The following is a 9,600-nucleotide window of genomic DNA, read 5'->3' on the forward strand; positions in this document are numbered from 1 at the left end:
CATAGGGGTACCCCAAACAATATAGGCCGGCCTTAGATAGGACTTATTGGTATTGGTTGGGCCCACGTTTTGTTTTGTTTTGTTTTAATTTTCTTTGAGCGTGATAACATGTGTGCTTCATAATATTTCCCGTTCAGTGAATCCTCCTATTTCCTCCCCTATGTTCCCCCTCCTTTCCCTATATTACTGACCTGGAACAGTATAGGTAAAACCCTTAGGGAGGGTAGCTTCTATCCCCAGGCCATCAGGCTGCTAAACGAACAATAATCGCTAAACGAACAATAATCACTATGCAACAACCATCAAATGCACACAGCACACACACCCACACGCACACACTCACTCAAACAAACAACACACTGCAGCACCCACTCTCCACACTTTAGATCACACAAACACACTTACACTTTATATTTATTGATAAAGGATTTGCACTACAACTCGTACACCTACTGTGAATTGTACCTAAATTGCACCTCGTCCCATTTCTCCATTTCTGCCTTGCACTATATAGTATTGTATATTAGTACACTGCACAGTATTGTATATTGTATGGTAACTACGTCTATTCTGCATCGAACATTGTACATATGTCTAAACTGAACACTGTGACCTCATTTTTCTACTTCTAATTTTACTATGTTATTTTATTTCATACTTATCTTGTCTTGCACAGTCTCTGGAGCGCAACAGTAAGAAGCATTTTGTATAAAAGTATTCTGTACTTCTGTATGACAACTATTAAAGAAACTTGAACTTGAAACTTGAGATACTGTGTCCAGCCCAGACGTGGGCACTATTTGGTCTGTATACAGTGGACAGTGTTTGGTCCGTGTATAGTGAGAGCACTAGGTGCCTAGGTGTAATTAATAATTACCTGACTGCGAGTATTGTATGAGGATACACATGGTGCAATAATCACCAGACGTAGCTATGTTGTAACTAGGCCAATGCGACAATATATTCATACCTGAACGGGAGTACGGTGTGTGAGTCTCTTATTGAATCTAACCCTAACCCTTGGACGTGTGTAAGCTATTCATTATTACCCCTTCCTATTCAACCTTTCCTTTCCCACTGTAAGGTTTCTGGTGTTAACGAGGGAGGGTACTGCTTGCGGGGGGAACCAAGTTACCATTCAGTCATTAGGTGTGGGGGGGACTAAAGAGACAACTGTGGAGAGTGAGGGTGTGTTGGGGAGTACTGCTGACTGCCCAAGAGAGAGGGAGGAAGACCAGAGTACCGGACGCGTTTTCCTTAATGCCAAGCAAGCAGTGCAAAAATGCTTCCGCATTCGTCACCGCACGCCAGTGCGGTAAAGCGCCCTTCTTTTCAGGCCCCGCTTAGACAAATGCTACCGTGCGTGCACCGGCGGCGGCGTGCTCGCTCAGGTGCGTGCGTGCGCCGGCGTGCTCGCGCGAGGTGCCCGCGCATGCGCATGAGATCCCGCCTTGGTTCGACACGAGCGGAGCTCAATATATATAAGTCACCGCCCCTTATTCAGTATCTAGAAATAGCTCAATTGGCAAGGCCACATGGCTGTGGATCCTATGGCTCGTTTGCTGGCGAGTTCGAATCCCATCGAAAATATTTTTTAACGTGATTTTTTTTTAACGTGTATTCTTTCGCCGGTTAAGGTTAGGCATGGTTAAGGTTAAGGTTAAGGTTAGGCATTGTTTCGGAGTTGGTTAAGGTTAGAACGGTTAAGTTTAGGCGCTGTTAAGGAGCTGGTTAAGGTTAGAGTTTGTCAAAGAGAATGGCAATATAATTTCTATGGTTAAGGTTAGGCATGGTTAAGGTTAAGGTTAAGGTTAGGCATTGTTTCGGAGTTGGTTAAGGTTAGAACGGTTAAGTTTAGGCGCTGTTAAGGAGCTGGTTAAGGTTAGAGTTTGTCAAAGAGAATGGCAATAGACAGCCTATTTCCGCACGACCTGGGCGCTGGGCGGCGGAAAATGAAAGGCGCATTACTGCACGCCACTACGGTAAATTTTTGCACTGCTTGCTTGGCATAAAGCTACACGCGTACCGGACCAGGTTTGTAAATCCTGGGCCTCATACACTCCCACTGCCAGCCTCCAGTTGACGCTCCGGACCCCAAAGACGGAGGTGCAGCTGGCCAGAGTGCTACTGTGTCTCACTACCTAGTGACTGTGCACCACAGTTCCCACGAAGCAGGGATAATCCACCCTGCTACACATGTTGTGAGGTTTGGTCCGCTCCCCGCCACACACTCCGTTCCTTTAAGGTACTATGTTGATTGATGCATTCCCCCCCACGCGCTCCGTTCCTTTAAGGTGCCGTGTTGATTGGTGCATTCCCCGCCACACGCTTTTGGAGCAAGTATCAATCTCATCCCGCAGCTGTCACAGTTTGTAATTAGCGCCCCTGAAGGCTTTATATACACAGACCTCCTTGCTATCGATGTTGGGTCGTTCTGGAATACAACTGCATATACCTGCCTTTCCCCGTCGCTGTTCCTGTCTTCTTTCTCTCCAGGACCTTTTTGTGGAGAACCGCTGTGGAGAACCTGGTTCCCCGTTTGGAGCTGCGCCTCGTTATCTGCCCGCTTTACGCGTTGCGCTCTGGTGAGTTTTTGGAAACAGTCCTTTTGGATTATCAGTTTTTTGTGTGTTTGGTGAACACTGAAGAAATACCGTTTTTGTTTTGTACTGGACTCAGCTAATTTGTGTGTTAGGATAACACTGAAGAATTCCATTTTGTTTCGCACTGGACTCAGCTAATTTGTGTGTTAGAATAACACTGAAGAATACCGTGTTGTTTTTCACTGGACTCAGCTAACTTGTGTGTGGTACACCGAAGATCAAGTCACTTGGGATTAATACTGGACTCAGTCACCTCTCTGCCTCTGTGTGTTCGTTGGGCTGTTTCTGATTTTTCTCGCTCTCTCCGTTTTTCCACCGTGAGTGAAAGCTGGGAGTATCTGCAGAGCCGCTGCAACGTCACATGCCAATTCCTCACCACTATCTACTGGGAGTATCTGCAGAGCCGCTACATCGTCACATGCCAGATCCCCATTTGTTTGATTACTGTACCTCATCCATCTTGTGACTCTGTAAATAAATACACCCTAGCTTTTGGCTAACTCTGACCTTCCTGTCTGTGCCGTTGCGTTTGAGGTCAGTTACAAACCATAACATTACGACCCAACCATGACAACCTCAGCCGACACAGAGAGGGTCAGAACAGCGTTGGCGGTCCAGATTGAGTTAACCAACGACCACAGCCTACAGCTAGGTGCGGCTGCGGTTGCTGTACAGGAGCTCCGAGACCAGGTCCTGCCTATTCAGGAGTCCCTTGGCTCTCTGGCTAGCCAGCAGTCTAATATTCTCCACCAATTACAAGCGCTGAGTGAAACCGTTAACACCTTGCTTGTAACCCCACTTACTTCAGGAGCCTCGGCCGGAGCATCACCCGCAGCCCTGGCAGGCCCCGCGCCTCCCGATCCCGCACCTCGGGAGCCCCGTCTCTCCGAACCACGGTTGTTCGATGGTAACTTCGAGGATTGTGCCACATTCATCATGCAATGTGAGTTGGTTTTTCGTCATCAACCCAGCCGATTCACTTCAAGGGGAGCCCGAGTGGCTTACATGACTAACTTGCTCACAGGCCGGGCAGCCCAGTGGGTCACTGCCTCCTGGGCAATGGGGGCTGAGTTCTGTTTTTCCTACCCAGACTTCGTGGCTGAGCTCCGCAGGGTTTTCCACCACCCAGCCCGTGGCCAGGACCCTGGAGCCCGGTTGGGCACCTTCCGGCAGGGCAGTGGCGGGGTCACCGACTACGTGCTGGAGTTCAGACTGGCGGCAACGGAGAGCGGTTGGAACGATCAAGCGCTTCGTCTCACCTTCATGAGGGGGCTCAACGACGCTGTCAGGGACCAGCTCGCGACCCGTGAGGAACCTGAGTCCCTCGAGGACCTATTCAGCCTCGCCATTCGCATCGACGGACGCCTCCAGGAGAGAAGACGTGAGAGAACCCGACAGGGACCTCCAGACCCCCCGTACTCGTGACGGTACTGCGGTCCGCCCTGCTCCCAACACGACTGGTGGCCCCTTCCCCTCCCGTTCGGTGCCCGGGGAGGAACCCATGCAGCTGGGACGTTCACATCTTAGCCAAGCTGAACGGGAGGCGAGGTTCAGGTCCGGCCTTTGCCTCTACTGCGGTCGGGATGGACACCGTATCGCCAACTGCCCCACCCGGCCAAAAGACCAGGCTCGCCGGGACCCCGGGAGATCCTGGTGAGCCGTTTTTCTCGTTCCCAGAGCCGTGCACCACCTAGCCGTCTGATGAGCGTCACCCTGGCTTGGGCGGACCAACGGGCCACGGTGGAGGCACTCATTGACTCGGGGGCTGACGAGAGTTTCCTAGACTTCGAGTTTGCTACCCGGGCCAACATTCCACTTGAGGACCTTGTGAGGCCATTGGAGGTATTCGCATTGGACCAACACCGCCTGGCTGACATCACTCAACGCACCTGTCCTGTCCTGCTCACCATTGCTGGTAACCACGTTGAGAGACTCCAGTTTTTTATCACCAGATCCCCTCTTGTCCCAGTAGTCCTGGGCCGGCCCTGGCTCGCGCTACATGAGCCCCACATCGCCTGGTCCTCCGGTACCATCAGGGGGTGGAGCTCCTCCTGTCATGCCCAGTGTCTTCAGGCGGTGTCCTGCCCCTCGCCCCGGAGATCCGTTTGTGAGCCGCCTCCGGACCTCTCGACCATACCCCCCGAGTACCACGACCTCAAGGAGGTTTTCAGTAAGTCCAGGGCTCAGGCCCTTCCGCCTCACCGGCCTTACGACTGTGCCATCGACCTCCGCTCAGGGGCTCCCCTTCCCGGCAGCCGCCTCTACAGTCTGACCGTCCCTGAGAAGGCAGCGATGGATCAATATATCTCTGAGTCCTTGGAAGCAGGACTCATTCGGCCTTCCTCCTCTCCTGTGGTGGCCGGTTTCTTCTTTGTTGGGAAGAAGGACGGAGACCTTCGACCCTGCATCGACTATCGACAGCTCAACGAGATCACCATTAAGAACAAGTACCCTCTTCCTCTCATGAACTCCACCTTCGAGCCTCTCACCCAGGCTACCGTCTTTACCAAGCTGGACCTCCGGAGTGCCTACCATCTAGTCCGTATCCGAGAGGGCGATGAGTGGAAGACCGCCTTCAAGACTCCCAGGGGCCACTACGAGTACCTGGTAATGCCGTTCGGCCTCACCAACGCTCCGGCGGTATTCCAGGCGCTCATGAACGACGTCCTTCGTGACATGCTGGAGGAGTTTGTGGTGGTATACCTAGACGACATCCTCATTTTCTCCAAGACCCTCGAGGAACACATCCAGCATGTCCGCCGTGTGCTGGAGCGCCTCCTCCACAATCGGCTCTTCGTCAAGGCAGAGAAGTGCCGATTCCACTCCGACTCCGTCGATTACCTGGGCTTCATTGTGGAGAGAGGCTTGACCCGAGCTGACCCTCGCAAGATCCGGGGCGTGGAGGAGTGGCCGGAACCCACCTCTCGGAAGGAGTTACAGAGCTTCCTCGGGTTCGCCAACTTCTACCGAAGATTCATCCGGAACTACAGTCAAGTGGCGGAACCGCTTACCAGGCTGACCTCTCCCGCCCTGCCGTTCAACTGGTCCCCAGTGGCGTGTGCTGCGTTCCGCTCCTTCAAGAAGAGGTTCACTTCCGCCCCGATCTTGCTCCATCCAGACCCCAAGAGACAGTTCATCGTAGAGGTGGACGCCTCGGATACTGGACTAGGAGCTATCTTATCCCAGCGGTCGGCAACAGACCAGAAGGTACATCCGTGCGCCTTCTACTCGCGTCGTTTCCTCCCTGCCGAGAGGAACTATGACATCGGCAATCGGGAGCTGCTGGCGGTTGTGGCTGCCTTGGAGGAGTGGCGTCATTGGCTAGAGGGGGCCGAGGAGCCATTTACCATTTGGACGGACCACAAGAACCTGACGTACATCCGTGCTTCCAAGCGCCTCAATGGCCGGCAGGCAAGATGGGCCAGCTTCCTCAGTCGGTTCGACTTCTCGCTGACGTTTCGCCCTGGTTCCCGCAACACGAAGGCCGACTCCCTGTCCCGGTTACACTCCAAGGGGGCTCCAACCACTGAGGACCCGACTCCCATCCTCCCAGAGGCCAGGGTGGTAGGATTAGTCACCTTGGGCATCGAGGGGGTGGTAAGGCGTGCCCTACGTTTCCATCGCGCTCCAGGCAATGTACCGGTTCATCGTCTCTTCATCCCCGACTCGGTCCGGTCCCGGGTCCTCCAGAGGGGCCATACCAGCCGGTTCGCCTGCCACCCGGGCGTTCATCGCACGTTTTCCTTCCTGGCTCGTCGATTCTGGTGGCCCACCATGAGGAACGACGTCAAGGAGTTCGTACTGGCCTGCGCAGTCTGCGCCCGCAGCAAGGCCTCCCACCAGGCACCCTCCGGGCTATTGCAGCCGCTTCCCATTCCGAGCCGTCCTTGGTCACATGTGGTGCTGGACTTCGTCACGGGTCTTCCTTCTTCCCAGGGGAACACGTGCCTACTGACCGTGGTGGATCGGTTCAGCAAGGGGGTTCACCTCGTGGCCCTTCCCAAGCTTCCCTCGGCGGCCGAGACGGCGGACCTCCTGACACGCCACGTGTTTCGCCTCCATGGTTTTCCCCAGGACGTCGTCTCGGACCGGGGGCCCCAGTTCACTTCCCAGGTATGGCGGGCTTTTTGCAAGGGATTGGGGGCAATGGTCAGTCTTTCCTCTGGTTATCATCCCCAGACTAACGGACAAACGGAGAGGATGAACCAGAGTGTGGAGTCTGCTCTTTGGTGTGTGGCTGCAGAGAAACCCGCTTCTTGGAGCCGTTTCCTTCCCTGGGTCGAGTACTCCATCAACTCCATGGTCAGTTCCGCCACCGGCCTCTCACCCTTTGAGGTATCCCTGGGCTACCAACCCCCTCTTTTCCCTGCACAGGAGTCGGAGGTGGCAGTTCCCTCCGTACAGGACCACCTCGACCGGTGCCGTCGGGTCTGGGAGATCACCAGGACTGCGCTGCTCCGGTCATCGGAGCGCGCCAGTCGTGGGGCTGACCGGCGCCGGGTTCCTGCGCCGACGTACCACCCTGGGCAGAGGGTGTGGCTTTCCGCAAGGGACCTTCCACTTCGGTCCTCGGCCAAGAAGCTTAACCCCCGGTTCGTCGGTCCTTTTGAGGTTCTGAAGGTACTCAGTCCGGCGGCGGTGAGTCTTAAGCTTCCTGCGTCCATGCGCATTCACCCTGTTTTCCATGTGTCCCGGGTTAAGCCTGTCTCTCTCAGTCCCCTGATGCCTCCTGCTCCGGAACCACCTCCTCCCGAGATGGTGGACGGTCACCCCCAGTGGCAGGTCCGCCGGTTGATGGGCGTTCGACGGCGGGGTCGGGGGTTCCAGTACCTGGTGGACTGGGAGGGGTACGGTCCGGAAGAACGGAGCTGGGTCTCCCGCCAGCTCATCGTGGATCCCGGCCTGATCACCGACTTCCATTGTGCCCATCCGGGCGAGCCGGGTCGGGCTGGTCGCCGGGTGGCTCCCGTGGAGGGGGGGGTACTGTGAGGTTTGGTCCGCTCCCCGCCACACGCTCCGTTCCTTTAAGGTACTATGTTGATTGATGCATTCCCCGCCACACGCTCCGTTCCTTTAAGGTGCCGTGTTGATTGGTGCATTCCCCGCCACACGCTTTTGGAGCAAGTATCAATCTCATCCCGCAGCTGTCACAGTTTGTAATTAGCGCCCCTGAAGGCTTTATATACACAGACCTCCTTGCTATCGATGTTGGGTCGTTCTGGAATACAACTGCATATACCTGCCTTTCCCCGTCGCTGTTCCTGTCTTCTTTCTCTCCAGGACCTTTTTGTGGAGAACCGCTGTGGAGAACCTGGTTCCCCGTTTGGAGCTGCGCCTCGTTATCTGCCCGCTTTACGTGTTGCGCTCTGGTGAGTTTTTGGAAACAGTCCTTTTGGATTATCAGTTTTTTGTGTGTTAGGTGAACACTGAAGAAATACCGTTTTTGTTTTGTACTGGACTCAGCTAATTTGTGTGTTAGGATAACACTGAAGAATTCCGTTTTGTTTCGCACTGGACTCAGCTAATTTGTGTGTTAGAATAACACTGAAGAATACCGTGTTGTTTTTCACTGGACTCAGCTAACTTGTGTGTGGTACACCGAAGATCAAGTCACTTGGGATTAATACTGGACTCAGTCACCTCTCTGCCTCTGTGTGTTCGTTGGGCTGTTTCTGATTTTTCTCTCTCCGTTTTTCCACCGTGAGTGAAAGCTGGGAGTATCTGCAGAGCCGCTGCAACGTCACATGCCAATTCCTCACCACTATCTACTGGGAGTATCTGCAGAGCCGCTACATCGTCACATGCCAGATCCCCGTTTGTTTGATTACTGTACCTCATCCATCTTGTGACTCTGTAAATAAATACGCCCTAGCTTTTGGCTAACTCTGACCTTCCTGTCTGTGCCGTTGCGTTTGAGGTCGGTTATAAACCATAACACATGTATCATTTCATGTGTGTGCATGTATCATTTAATGTGTGTGCATGTATCAATTCATGTCTGTGCATGTATCATTTCATGTGTGAGAATTGTAGCTCCATATTTGTATACAGAGAAGCACTTAAATCATTGAATGGATATTGCAGTGAAAATGCTAATGAGAAAGTATCAAATAGAATGAATAGTTGTAAGGATTAACATTTGAAGTAATGCTTTATAATTAGAACAGTGGGGCCAACAACAGTATACAGCAGCACAGTCTCACAGTATTATTGTTCATTGAATTCATTACACAAATGAGAGCAACAGCATGTGTGTTTGTTTGATTCTTCACTCCCCCCTATGCAGGGGGTGCAACACTAGGTCCTCTGCTGTGCAGGGTCCACCTAACAGAGGACATGGAAGGAGGTGCTCCATGGTCTGGGGTTCTGTGCCACAGTCACATTTTTATGTCACCTTTTATGTCACCTTTTATGATGAATTGAAAATGGGGGACCCTGATGTAAACAAGACGAAAGTCTTTCTCTGGTCTGCATCCCCTTAACAATTATATGTATTGAGCTGTACTGTACTGTACCCATTCTGCAATCTGTTAATAAACTTTTCAATCAATCAATCAACCAACATGTGGTTGGGCCACTAAGATAGCCCCATCTGCTTGGGGCTTCCCTGGAACGGCCAACACCTGGAAAGGAGCTAAGCAGCTATGACCCACGTGGCGTGTGGCCGGGACTACACACAATATCGGACCTTAACAGGAAAATAGGGCTGGGCGATAAAACGATAACGATAACTATCGCGATAAATTATTTCCTCGAAATAAACATGAAACGTGGTCGCAAAGTTTCGATATATCGATTTTCCAAGCTTGGATATGAGCACGCACTAACAACCAATCGGTGAAGGAGATGGCCGAGAGCGAAGGAGACCCGCGCTGCACCTCTGGGTAGAGAGGTAGGACTCACTCAACAACAAGGCTTGCTAGGCTAATTAGCTTGCACAGCGATGTTTTATATATTTACGTGCCGAGTATGTGTGTGGCGTGAATTCTGAGGCCAC

This window comes from Notolepis coatsorum, assembly GCF_963971535.1.
Source record: "Notolepis coatsorum genome assembly, contig: SUPER_14_unloc_2, whole genome shotgun sequence".
In the NCBI taxonomy this organism is placed as follows: Eukaryota; Metazoa; Chordata; class Actinopteri; order Aulopiformes; family Paralepididae; genus Notolepis; species Notolepis coatsorum.